Genomic DNA, 14,081 nt, shown 5'->3' on the forward strand with positions numbered 1-14,081 from the left:
ATCGAAACACAGTATACATTTGCCAACAGTGATCTCATGAAAGGCTTCATGCTACCAGATAAATGCAAAGTTTTTGGTTCTTGTGCAAGGATAGCCCCTTAGTTGTGCTTCTCCATTAAGGAGCATGGAACCCCCTCCCAGGATGAAGTTTTTTGAGAAACCACGCCACGTGGAAAAAGCCTGGATCCAAGACATAATTTACACCATGATAGGACCGATGAAGGAGCCACATGGAAGAGCAGCATGTAAGGGAGGGGATCATGAGTATCAGTGGATAAGAACGTATTGTCACCATCATCATTGAGAGATACTGGGAAATAAAGTGGATAAATACATTCATCAAATGGAGTCATGCATTTTTTTTTTGTTTTATTTGTGTTACTATCTCAGATTAGACAGGTCATCTATACGCTGTAGACCTATATAAAGAACTTCAGAGCAAGCTGGTCAACTGCCAACCGTGTTGCTGTTTCACAGCTGAATGCCACCAAAGACCACCCCAGACAGGAAATTTCATCTCCAGGAGGATGCGATCATCCTCCAATTTCCTGAAGGCCTGCGGTTGAAGTACGGGCAGGCCATCGGGCCCAAAATAAAAGGCAGCTGGTAGGCTAGAGGGTGGGCAGCTGACATCAATGAAAGGAAAGAGATGAGACACCTGGAGGGGGCGTCATCTGTCTACAATGGGAACATAGCCTGGTGTTTACAACCAGCACGCCGGCTCAGGATACCAAGCCAAAAATTCTAAGCCTTACAAAAAAAAATTGGCTCAATGTTATTGCCTTTATGGATTCAGCAGAGTGACTCAGTGATGACATATCTAGGCCATGTTCTGCGAATACAAAAATATATTTGGCTAGGCACATACAGGCAAGTTTTTTTTTTTTAATGTTTGACAAACGTCCAATAAAAACGTCAAAAGCAACATTCTAAGCACAACAATGATGGTAGAAAAATCGGAAGAGATCAGTTACAAATATTCTCAATCTAGTCTTTTAAAAAAGATCTTCAATGAAGAAAAATTGGTATAGATCCCAGGTTACAATTGTCTGTTCGGCACTGATTGCAAACATTTTTTTTTTTTTTAAGAAACACTTGAGTCACCAGCCAATCTTCAAAAATGTCATACTGTGTATACTGCCCTAAGCTACCTACATAAGTAGATGACAGTGAAATGATCCAGCCTTCGGTCAAACCTTGGTGCTACCCTTTCCCAATTGACTTTCCCTAATAGACAAACTAGAAAATCCAGCTGGGATAGTGAACAACCTTTATTATGGCCTCATGGGAGGGGACCGAGACAGAAAACAACCTTGGAGAAATCTCAACGCTGTATGAGAAAAATATTGGAAACCACCGATTGATTCCACTTACAGAAACATCAGTTTAGGGGACTTCAGATTTTGCTATGAATCTTATCACAGGTACATAGAGAAGGCACCTTCAGATATTCTTTTGTGAGCATAGGCATTTCCAAAAACACACAACTACATTTTTATGCAAAAACAAACTATAGCTTTCTTTGTTCATCTTTAGCCCATACACTCCATCAAATCATCAGAGGCCTCAATAAAAGATGATAAGGGGGATAGAGAAGGCAGACCACTTGTCAACCACAAAAAAAGATAATGGTTGATGGATAATGGCTTCCTGTTCATGATACCCAGTATTCTGAAGATATCCAAGGAAGGATAGCAGGCACCAGGAAGTGGATGCTTTAGATGTGAGACCACCATAGACGGTTGAGATGAATATAAAGATTCACTTTATATCCTAAAGTCAACCTGTGCTGTAGGTATAGGAAGCTTGGAGAAATTTGACCGACCTGCACAAAGCCCCTACCCAACACTTTAAGGGTGAATTGGAATGTCAGCTGGAATCTAGAGCTTCCTATCCATCACTACCTGCCCTCACAAAAGCTCTGTTAGCTGAATGGACAAAAAAAGTTCCACAGACACTGCAAAATAGTGTAAGAAGTCTTCCCCAAAATACAGGAGGCCGTTATAGCCACAAAGGAGGGGGTGCAACTTCACAATAATTGCCATGGTACATGTTTAATGGCCATATGTCTACAACCCCACTGCCACTGGGACAGAAGAGGTGAAGATTATATTCCCATTCCTATTAACCAGTTACTTAGCACCAGTATATAGGAGGTAGGGACTCACATGACCCCTTACCAGGAATTGCTCTTTGAAGCTGGATTGGTGGTGAAGAAAAGATGAACATGACCTACGAGGAGTGGTAATATTTACGTGAACCTGTTGCTTTGCCCTACATGGGCAACATAAAACGTTTCACCCTAAAGTGCTTACATACATGAGAAGATGCCCCCTGATCAAGCCATTATGTCTGGAGAAACGTGCATTCTCTCCATGCAAACGCTCATGTGTGTACAGTGATCTTTGTTGCACACACAGCCACCATCTAATATCCATAAACTTCTTTACTGCCTCCAAAAAAATGGTGATTATAGGTCAGCTGTGCTCAGCCTTAACCAGACATTTGCTTTTACGAAAACCCGAGGGCTTTATAGTACTTCAGGGGATTAACACAAGCAGGCAGCAGAAGCTGCAGTACATCTGTCTAAGCCTTTCTCTGCATTTAAGATCATTCATTGCAGCAACTGGAGGAATAAACAGGAGTAACCTCAACACACCTCCAACACACACATTAATGACTCAATACTACTACAATACACACAAACATCTATTATGCAATCCATACATATGCGGTAGGTACACTGCTATCGTGATGCAAGAGATAGCAACCTTATCAATGTCATGATGTAAGAATGTCCCCTATGGGCCAGGGACAGGTGTGAGAATATGTTTGTGATTAATAAACCCCTCCCAGGGGCAACTAAGATGTTTGGTTACCAGACAAACTGCATCAGGGTAATCATCACTAATTCTGGAGCCATGAGTCCATTGGGGGTCACCTCTGAAGGAGTAGCGATGGGGTAGACCCATAGCTCCCTTCTGCATGGAGGAAGGACAGGGACCCATGGCTACCTTCTAGGAGTACCATCCTGAAAAAAGACGACGGACTCAAAGCTCCCTCTGGTCTGTGCACCCCTAAAAGGAAAATAGGCTTATGGCTGCCTCCTGACTGTGTCACCCTGCAAAAAAATCTGATCTTATTTTTTGTGCCCGACAGGAAAAAGTTAAATATTCAAAAGGAGACGATTGTGACAACCCTGCGCCCGCCGTTTAAAGGGCCAGCAATAGGGAGCTTGGGTGGCAGCCAGAGAGTATGAATGATTTATGAACAGCTGATGGAAAGGATGAGGATGGGGAGGGGGTCTGGGAAGAGGAAGGGAGGAGCTTGTGAGGGGGAGGCAAGGACTCCGTGTCAGCTGGGGTAAGGGCCAGGAGACAAAGAAAACCAACTTAGGGAGCGTTGGAAGAAAAAGAATTAACAGCAGCAAGGAAGGCAGACACAGGAACTGACAGGCATTATGTACACTCCCTTAGTAACTAATAAACAGCGAGACACGAAAAGGGGCCGGCTGTGTCCTGCGCCCAATGCCATGGCACACAACGCTTTACGTTTTCTGCTCTGAAAAAGATCTGTCCATCCAAAGGTCATATATTAGCTTTGATTAATTGCCAGCAGCTTCTTATAGAACCACAATTGGTTCTCTATAAATGCCATTAGTATGTAACTAACCATCTCTACCTTTGCTTTTTTGGGCAAAGCCTTTTAAAAAAAAATAAGCATACAAAAAGGACTATGAACTTTAAATGAATCCATAAATGCAAAACAGGAGGTCTGTATTTGTAACAGACGGCCATTGTTCTGGTGATGTCATCGCGCCTGAGGCAGAAAGGAAAGCCAGCCTATGTACCAGGGGTCAGAAGCGCAATGATTAATGTTCACCATGACGTGGGGGCTGCCTATAATTCAACATGGAGTCTCTCAGGCCACAAAAGATTCACAGGCCTTGACTCCTTATAAGGGTACATACAGAAAGAATTTTTTCTGCGCTACTGGCATGTTGGCTGGCACCAAGATTGCTAAACAAACTGGCAATGGTAGTACGGTAAACGCAAGCAAAGCCAAGTCAATGCCAAAAAGAAAAGTCATATTACCTGTTGTACCTACCCTGCAGCAAGGTAAACAAAACGTACTGTGTATATATAGAAACTAGATAATATGTACGCCGTCGCCATCAGCTCCCTGTACACATGCAGCCAAGCATTTGTGTATACACCTGTACACACTGCCTCCCCTCCCCCCCTAAGGTGTGTGCATGTACACCATCAGCATACATACCATGCACACGTAGCAAGTCCAGCACCACAGGATTCTAGAACACAAGCAAACCCAGCACATGATCTATCACCAACTTGTAGCACACAAGCAAACCCAGAATTAGAGATACCACTAGCTTTATAAATCTATATATACACACACACACACACACCTCAGCACTGTATACTTCAGCTCCCTGTACACACAGATAACAGTGAGGTAGCACTGATAAGGAAGAAGTAAATTATGGAATACATTGGCACCAGTGTGCACCAGTTCTGCATAAGGAATACAAAGGTAAAAGGGTAATAAGGAAGAGTGCAGTCTTCTGTTAGTTCTGAGGGAAGGGAAGCATGGGAAAATGGATGAAAAACGAACAGTAAGAAGATAAACAGAGAAAAGTGCAGAAAAATATTGAAGCAAAAGTGGTCTAAAAGAAGGGAAAAAAAGAAAATGAAAATAAAGAATATAACGTACATTAAGAAGGGACAGAAAAGGTAGAAGTGCAAGATGATGTAATAAACGGAGTATAGAAAAGAGAAATAAAGAGGAGTAGGAAACAAAAACAAAAAGATAAAGGAAAGGGCAGGAAACTGGAGCACAGATATACAGAGGTGAAAAGAGAAGAAGTGAAGAGCGAAAGAAAAGCAAAGAACAAGAAGAAAGTCCAATAAGAGAAACACAAGAAAACAAAGAAGAGGAAACCAGAAGGGAAGCATACATTTAAAATAGAAGAAAATGAGACTCTATAATCAGATTTTGTTCTTTTATTTGCTTTTAAAGTCAGCAGGAAAACAGCTGAAAAACATCTCCATCAGCGTTGCACCATGTGGGTGTTTCAGCAGTCAGCACAATTCTGTCAGATAAGATAGAAGGGTTTGAAAATACAAATTTGGGCCGCTGCAAAAGGTGCCAGATCAGGAATACAGACTGTGGCCTAAAAAAGGATTGCCAGCTTCCAAAGGGGGAATGTCCCGCCTTACTAGCTAGCATGTTTAACCACCTACCAGCTTCTCCAATTCCTGCCACAGTTTGCTCTCCAGTTAAAGCAAGGTGGCAGAGCTTTATTCAGCATCGTCTATCCATGCTAAATAAAATGCAGTGTGTGGCCATCCACAAACTTTGTTTTTAGCTATCCATGTCTGCCATAATTTCCCAACCCTTGCTCACCCCAGGTATTGCTGGGGAGGTAAGTGCCTATTGAGGATTGGTTAGGCACCTGCAGCCAAGTACATATGTAACCAGAATGGTCTACCATTCTTCTCCTATTCATCCTGCTTCTACTTTCTGCTCCTTTAAAAGAGAACTCAAACTCAATATTTTCTAACTCACAACCAGTCTTCTGACTCTTAAAACCCTCACTACTTACCCACCATTCCATATCCCCCCTCCTATTGTGAGATACTTCCTCCACCTCTTAGATTGTAAGCTCTTCGGGGCAGGGTCCTCTTCTCCTCTTGGCTTATCTGTCTGTAATTTGCTAACCCTATTTAAATGTACAGCGCTGCTTAATATGTTGGCGCTATATACTGTTTGATAATAAAAACACCACCCACCCTAGGTACTTTGCCTTTTGGGTAGCCACCTGCAACCAAATGCATACCTAACCCTAGCTATTCTTAGGCCAAGTGGTACCTATAGTGTATCTAGGATTAGGCAAACATTTGCAGCTACATGCACACCTAACCCTAGCTACCCTAAGGGTCAGCACTTACCCCTGGGGTACCTAGGGTTGGTAGGAACCATCAGTCATGTGTATACCTAACCCTAGCTACCCTAAGGGTCAGCACTTACCCCAGGGGTATCTAGAGTTGAGTATCTAGAGTCTAGAGGGGTATCTTCAGCCATGACCCTAGCCACCCTAAAGGAATGGAGTTTACCTTTGGTGTATTTACCTGCAGCCAATGTATACCGAACTGTAGCTACTCCAGAGGTAACTGCTTACCCCTAGAATATTAATGGTTCGGTAAGCACTTGCAACCAGGGCTAGCTGGGGTTAAGCCATGCAGAAAACCACACAGTAACACACCCCATGCTTTCACAGTGGCTAAGAAAGGAACCAGAAAGAAACCGCTGACTGATTTAGCCAAATCCTAAAAAAATACAAAAGAAAAAAACACACACACACACACACCTCAGTGGGCTGACCCTTTAAGAGAGGCAGGTCAGAGAGGAAAGTGGAGCACAGGATGAAAGCAGGAAACTAGAAAGGAAAGGGAAGCACGAGACTGTTGTAAAAACACGTTAGAAAGCGGTTAAAAAAGGGAAGTGAAGAACTAAGAGAACAAAAAAATGCAATGCCCGTGGAATAACATACAGGAAATACGACAGACTGAAAAATCAAAGGGAGGAAAAATTGCATTCACAGATGAATTTCAACCTTCTGGATTTAAAGTGATCCTGTCTCTTAAAAAGCTTCAAGCAGGTATAAAGTGAAGGCTGCCAGAGGTGGTACATGCTCAATTCCAAAATAACTGGGCTGTGGTGAACAAGCAAAGCTCCGACACCCAGGGTAATGTAAAAGTTTTCCTGCCACCCAGGCATTCTTATTGGTCATCACTATGGTAGGTTATCTTATCCAGCCAATAGGTAAAAGTATAAGGAGCCAGGTGTGTACTAGTTCATCACCTGACATGACCTGCTTGTGCTCCTTTGCTGAAAACTTTTTAGCATCCGACACTTCCAGGTGTGTTAAATGCCTGCTCCTCCACACTGCGGCCAATGGTTTTACCCATTATGTGTACATACACTCAGAAGTGTCTAAGCTGACAATTTTCGGATGGTTTAGCCTCACAAGACTGTCACTTTAAGCTGACAGATCTACTTCAAAAGGCACCTGTCAGGTGACACATTTGGGCGTTGCCAAATGACTTTGGGAGGCAGGAGTCTTTAATCCTCATTCATGCTTTACTACTAATACCTGGAACTAGTTCTTGATGAGTGCAGCACAAAATCCTGTCCTGCAAGGCTAGTGACACGCCAAGTACAGATGCAAAGAATGTCCCACAATCACACTTGTTTCTTTAAAAGGGACTGAGGTAATGCCCAGACAAAGGACTGGGAACTGCATGGACTAATCCCGTTATCTCTTGCTGGAAAGTTGTCTGTCCGTAATGGCGATCCATCGGCTTTGAGTCACTGACCTGGATCCGAAACACAAATCTGGAGTTTACACTTCACCCTGACCTACTTTGCTGGAGGTTAGGATATCAAAACACAATGGATGAGGAATCGGATATAATTTTCATGTGTATGCCAAGTAGTAGGTCAGTGTAACACCTCTAGGGATTTATAACTCCTACACAGATCCACATAGTACTCCAATGACAATGCCCTGGTCAAGTTCTTTCTGGAAGGATAGCACCATCTTTATTAAGGCATCACTCAGAGTCAGCATCTACTTCCCAGACAGATGTCAGACATGTTCACAAATTTCCACACAGCCTATTGGGACATCTCCCCTTGCTAAAGTTACAGTGTATCAATCGGATCAAAAAAGGGGAGGAGACCGAGGAAAGGCTAACTTTGCCTGCAGCAGACTGGTGACATCACAGCCTAGTCACTGAATGTAAAAGTTGAAGAAGTAAAATTTGACCTGAAGTGAGATACAAGAGCTCCTACCGAAAGATGCATTCAGCTGCCCCAATATTAAAATCTTTTGTGGACAATATCACTAACTCGTGAACATCCTGGGATTTCAGCATGTTAAAAAAAAACAAAAAAAAAACAGGTCAGGTTTCCTGGTTCAGCCACCACCCTTATTAGAAACCATATTTGCCTGACAGCATATTGTGGACCCACCTATGAGCATAGAGAAAATTCTGCTGGTTCTGATTAGGATGTTTCCAGAACCGATTTCACTTCCCATCTAAAGCTGCCCTTTAAAGAGAGACTCGGGGCAAATGGCTAAATACATAAATGACCATTGATTTTTAATTGTAAAAGGATTTTGGGACCTAATCAGTCTTGACCCACCCCCTGGGAATTATAGCCAGAGCCTGACCCAGGACCCGCCCCCTAGCCAATAAGAATTAGCAGTTTTTCTTATGCTCCTCCCTTCTATAAGCATGGGCGTAACAGATGCACTTCCTGGGCAGCCCGAAGTCCTACTGCCACCACGGTCGTTCAACATGCCTAAGCTTTTGAATCCTTTAGTTAAAGGGGTGGTGGGTGCAAGTTAGTCGCCCTGTGACAAACATGAAAAACAATGTACTGCTTTAGACATAAAAATCCAGACAGAAATGAACCGCCCAGGAGGTTAATGCCCAATATTCTCAAAATGCAAAAACTGGCACCTCATAAATTTCAACAAGTCATCTCTTCAAAAATCAGCCTTTACAAAGGTAAAATCTGGTAATCCTGCCATGAAGTTTTTAGGTCCCCGTCTCTTTAATGTGCTATTGTGTTGTCACCCCGTCATGTGGGCTTGTTAAAAGGAAAAAAAGTGACTTCTGTTTTAATAGACATTACAAAAGGGTAGACTGTTGTCACCATCAGGAGAGCTGCTCTGAGAAGTGCTATCACTGGAGTCCATGTGGACTTGAAGTGGCTGCAAAGAGGTTGAAGAATCAGCGGCACCAATAAAGGCTTTTTATATATTTTTTTTTTTACTTTATGTTCCTGTTACTTTATGTTCCCGCCCTTGAGTACATTGTATTTTCAGCTTCAGCTATACAACACCCCCACCATTCCCTAATAAAACATACTGGCTGACCTCAAAGGAACTCTGCTTACACAATTCCCCCTCCTCTTCCTCACCCCAGCTGTGTGCAGCATTGAAAACATCACACCTTACTAAAAGCACAATGCTATAATAAAAGTGCTGCATACTGCAGCTTTAAACCTATAAAATAAAAATAAATAAATAGGAAAGAATTTCAATTGGTGGGTTGTAAATTAGCCACTCCTCCTCTTTGAAGGTTCAGGGAATAAAGTTTTTACAGTAAGCAATTTCAAAAGCTCAGGGGGGTGAAGTTCCTTTAAATTCTGCAGATTAACCCATGCAAGGCTGAACTGAACCACAAGCGCCAGTGCAGTTCATGCAACTCTCCTGGCTTTTTAAAGGACAAAAAAAATAAAAAAGTGAAATAATGATTTCCCATTTTTAACCAGCTGAAAGATGGAAGGGGATATGTCGGTAGAGATAATGCATTTGAAACGCCTCAATCTGATTAGCGCTAATCTTTTAATGCTAAAGTGTTCCTTCCCCTTTAAGAGCAATCACAGCACAACTGACTCCTAAAAATAACTTACAGTGCCCTCTACTACACCAAATATAAATATTCACTTGGCCCATTCTGCACTCCACATTAACCCCTCGAGGCACTGCGAGGATAAACCGGCTGAATGTTAATCTCATCCAGAGGACTCTATGGAGAATTGAGCTTGCTGGTCCTGTCACATGACACACAATAACCCTTTCTGGAGTGCAGTACACTATATGTAGCTCACTGTCACACAGCACATTAACCCCTTCTCCTGTACAGTATACTTTATGTAACCTAATACCTTGATCACACCGCTTATTAACCCCTTCTGTTGTACAATGTTCTGTAGATAACTCTCTAGCTTTTTCACACAGCATATTAACCCCTTCTGGACTACAGTAGACAGGCTCCATCACACAACAAATTAACCCCTTCTCCTGTACAGTATACATGTAACTGAATGCCTTGATCACACAGCTTATTAACCCCCCCTTTGATGTACAGTGTTCTGTATATAACGCTCTGGCTTTTTCACACAGCATATTAACCCCTTCTGGACTACAGTACACAGGCTCCATCACACAACACAGTAACCCCTTCTCCTGTACAGTATACATGTAACTGAATGCCTTGATCACACAGCTTATTAACCCCTCCTTTGATGTACAGTGTTCTGTATATAACGCTCTGGCTTTTTTCACACAGCATATTAACCCCTTCTGGACCATAGTATACCATAGCACTATAGCAGAGAACATTAACTCCTACTGTACAGTAGGAATTATGAGACCCAATGCCTTGGCTACACAGCATATTAACCCCCTTTTAGAGTACAGTGCCTTACACACAACTTACTGGCTCTGTCACACCGCATATTAACCACTGATGGAATCCCATAAACTGCATATAATCACTGGCTTCATCACACATATATTGTACCGCAGAAGGTGTTAACTATATTATCTGTCAATGCCTCTGTCACACAAGATATTAACTCCTAAATTTACAACTTGCTGGCTCTGTCACACAGCTTCTCTAGAATACTGCACACAACTCACAGGCTTGTTCACACATCACAATTAACCCCTTCTGTGATAGTGTACTGTATATAGTTCACTGGCCCTGTCACACAGCAGGATACCCCTTCAGGAGTACAACATGCTACATAAAACAAGCTGGCAATATCACACAGCATATTAACCCCTTTTGAATTACAGTGTACTATAGTTAGCTTTCCTGTTTGGTCACACAACATATTATTCCTTTATGGACTACAGTATATTATATATATATATATATATATATATATATATATATATATATATATATATATATATATCCCTTACTGGCTTTGTCACACAGCATATTAACCCCTTCTAGCGTAAGTTACTAGCAGGTCTTATCACATTACCTCTTTTTGTATCATAATAAAAATGCTCATTAACACTTTCTGGAATACAGTAAATATACATAAAACATTGGCTCAGTCACACAGTACATAAACTGTTGTACAGTGTTCTGTATAAAACTCTGGCTTTTTCACACAGCATGTTAACCCTTTCCAATTCAGTGCCCTGTATATTATAATTCACTGGCTCTTTCACACAGCCTTTTAACCCCTTGTGAAATGAAACTAGCTTGTTCTGTCATATTGTTCCTTTTGTACTGTTACATTGCTCCTTTTGTACCAGATTAGGGAAAACCCCCATCATCCCAATTACACTGCAGAATACCTCTTTCTTGGGGTAGAATACATTTTCACAACATTTACCTCTTCTGGAATAAAAATACAGCTCAACTCAAGTTTTGTATATGAACCCCTCTGTTGTAGTTCTTCACAGCACATGAACATGATCCGGGATCCAGGTTTCTTGCATATTAACCCCTCTAGGGCACAATCTATCAAAATATCAGGCTGGCCCTTTCACATAACAAATATAGTCTGCTAAGTGACAGGATTGCAAGGCCAATACCATGAAATTAACCCTTGACATTAGTGTTCCTTGTTCAGTAAGCCACAAATGTGCCAGATAAGCTCAGGATCCTGTCACCCTGCATACATTAACCCTTTCATGAACAGACTAAAATGGAGCGATAGCTGTTGGTAAAGGGTTAACCCTTCGACTTCTCATTTTGCTCAGTTACCTCACGCAGCCTATTAACCCAGTAACAGCATAACATGCGCCAAAGCTAAATCGCTCTCTGGGTCACACTGCACATTACATCATCGCACACTCCGCCATACAAATATTCACAAGTTATGCCATGGATTCGCTTACACCGGTTAACCCTTTACGCAGCAAAAACGGCACCGGTTCGTTTACACTGCATTTAGGGTTTTTTCTACTCATTGGGTGTATGCAATTTATTTTTAATATACAATATGTTGCCACTAATATTTTATTAGCAATCATAAGTCATCAATCTTGGAAGCCAGAACAACAAATGTCCGATCACACAGCAGATTAACCCTTAGCACATCACCATACAGGCATTCACCAGTTCTGTAACTGAGCTTATTAACCCTTTATTAGCTTACGTCATAGTAACTGCCAGGATTCGGCACCAATGACTGCCTAATGGCATGCAACATTATGAGCACTTGCAGGTCCTGTCACACAGCTCATTAAAACTTTTATTAGAATTAAACCCAACAGTAGTGCTTATTGGTTCGGTCACACTGCGCGTCACCCATTCACAAGCTATGCAAACCAAGTCGTGTGGCAGCGCCGATTAACCCTTTACTATATATGCAGAAGAGACAAATTATACCTGGCATGACTTTTATTGATAATGCGGTCAAACACGTGTATTGGATTGTTCAAAAGCTGAATGGCTCAAAGACTAATGGATCCCGCCTTTGCTCTACGTGTTCACCATTTGGCGCATAACAGGTGATCAGCATGCCTACGATGGAGAAGCGTACACCACTGGCTCATCTGTCTTTATACCTACCTCATTGGGCCGAGCCATAGACAGAAACATTTTGACAAAATTTCCATTTGATTGCTATCATTGGCAAGATTGTACACTTTTTTTTTTTTTTTTTTACTTTTAGGATGTTTTTTAGGCAGTTTGATATCTGGTACGTTCACACAGCATTTTTATACAACTGTTACATTGGATTAACACATGCGCTAGACTGGTAGGCACAAGATTCCGATCACCGACAGCCAATGGCTCTCCACAAGGGTTTGACGTGATAATTTCAGATCTTCCGATGAATGATAGCAGGTCATTGAAAAGCCCCGGTGAATGCGGTGCAGAGAATACCCAGAGCAACACTACACGGTAACCTGTATTGATTCACCTGTTTTACAGGGATTCACTGGCATAGAGATAAGTGCAACATGCTTTAATGTCTAGCTTGCATTGTGTACGTGCAGAAAATCACCTATTGCTTCTGCAGCCCAGCACCGACAGCCACTGTGCCTGTGCACTACTACCCTTACACTGGATTAGCAGCCTCTGCTACAGGGCACTGACATCTGTAAACTGCACCCCAAATATGTATATCAGCCACTGTAATGGCCATCAGCTGCTGTTCCTGTGCCCCCACTACTGACCCTCAAGGGGTGTCCCTGTGCACCACCTTCATCAGCTGCTGTTTCCTATATTTTGCATTCCATCAGCTGCAATCTCTGTGTACTGCACCCAGTTATTTCTCATCAGGTGCTCTCCCTGTGCAGTTCAATCAATGCATGCTCATAGGCACTGCAATTCAGTCACAGCCTATCCTAGGCAGTGCACAGACAGCAGCTGATCAGCTGCTGTCTCTGCCTATCAGCTGCTGCACACAGCACCCGGTCTCTGCCTATCAGCTGCTGTCTCTGCACACTGCACCCCAGTCTCTGCCTATCAGCCGTTGTCTCTGCACACTGCACCCCAGTCTCTGCCTATCAGCTGCTGTTTCTGCACACTGCACTCCAGTCTCTGCCTATCAGCTGCTGTCTCTGCACCCCAGTCTCACACAGCATGCTTCTCCTGCCCTCTGCACATTTCTATCCCAATCCCTACACTGCACGATTCTCGCTGCATGCCAGATCCTGTACAAAGCCCCCCCCCCCTGTCCTCAGTCCCAGGTCACATTCCGGCTGGACCGATCCTCCATGGCCGACCATTGTCTGCACACAGAACCCTTTCCCCGGGCTCGCTCCATACTCCCCGGAGCCGCACGTTTCCAGTCCCTTTAAATGGCCATTTAAATCCCCGCTCCGTCCCTTCACCCGCCGCCTCCCGGGATCCCCGGCTGACTTTACCTGCATTGGGCTGGGCTGATCACTTCTTTCTGATTGCACTGGCAATTCTCATTCTCCTTTCCGAAATAATCCCAAAAGTAGATCCCAGGAGAGGCTGCAGAGAGCCTCCTGCCCCCTCCTCCTCCTTCTTCTAGCGATCGTCCTAATCGGGATATTATAACCAAAATCTCTCTTCCTTTCTCCCTTTCACACTCAGTCTGCCTTTCTCTCTTTTTTTCCAGTCTGTATTCAAACAAAGAAAGCTCAGCTCCCCTCCCCCCCCAACCAGATCTGTCTCTGCCCTCCCCCCACCCCTCCGGAACACCAGCCTCGCTTTCACAGCCCTATCCCTCCTTCTCCCTGACAGCCCCCCCCCCCC

The 14,081-nt window shown here is 43.1% G+C and overlaps 1 protein-coding gene across 3 annotated transcripts in view; it reads right to left on the reverse strand.

Annotated features, from left to right (window-relative positions):
- Positions 1 to 14,081, reverse strand: part of KDM6B (lysine demethylase 6B) — a 75,566-nt gene that overhangs the window by 28,600 nt on the left and 32,885 nt on the right. The window contains exon 1 of one of the 3 annotated variants that reach the window (XM_072399327.1): positions 13,724 to 13,940. The exons of the other annotated variants lie outside the window; for them this stretch is intronic. The gene's annotated coding sequence lies outside the window, so the exon portion shown is untranslated. Of the gene's footprint in view, positions 1 to 13,723; positions 13,941 to 14,081 lie in introns of those variants that run through there. 3 annotated transcript variants of the gene reach the window in all.

Source organism: Pyxicephalus adspersus, chromosome 2, assembly GCF_032062135.1.
Source record: "Pyxicephalus adspersus chromosome 2, UCB_Pads_2.0, whole genome shotgun sequence".
Taxonomy (NCBI): Eukaryota; Metazoa; Chordata; class Amphibia; order Anura; family Pyxicephalidae; genus Pyxicephalus; species Pyxicephalus adspersus.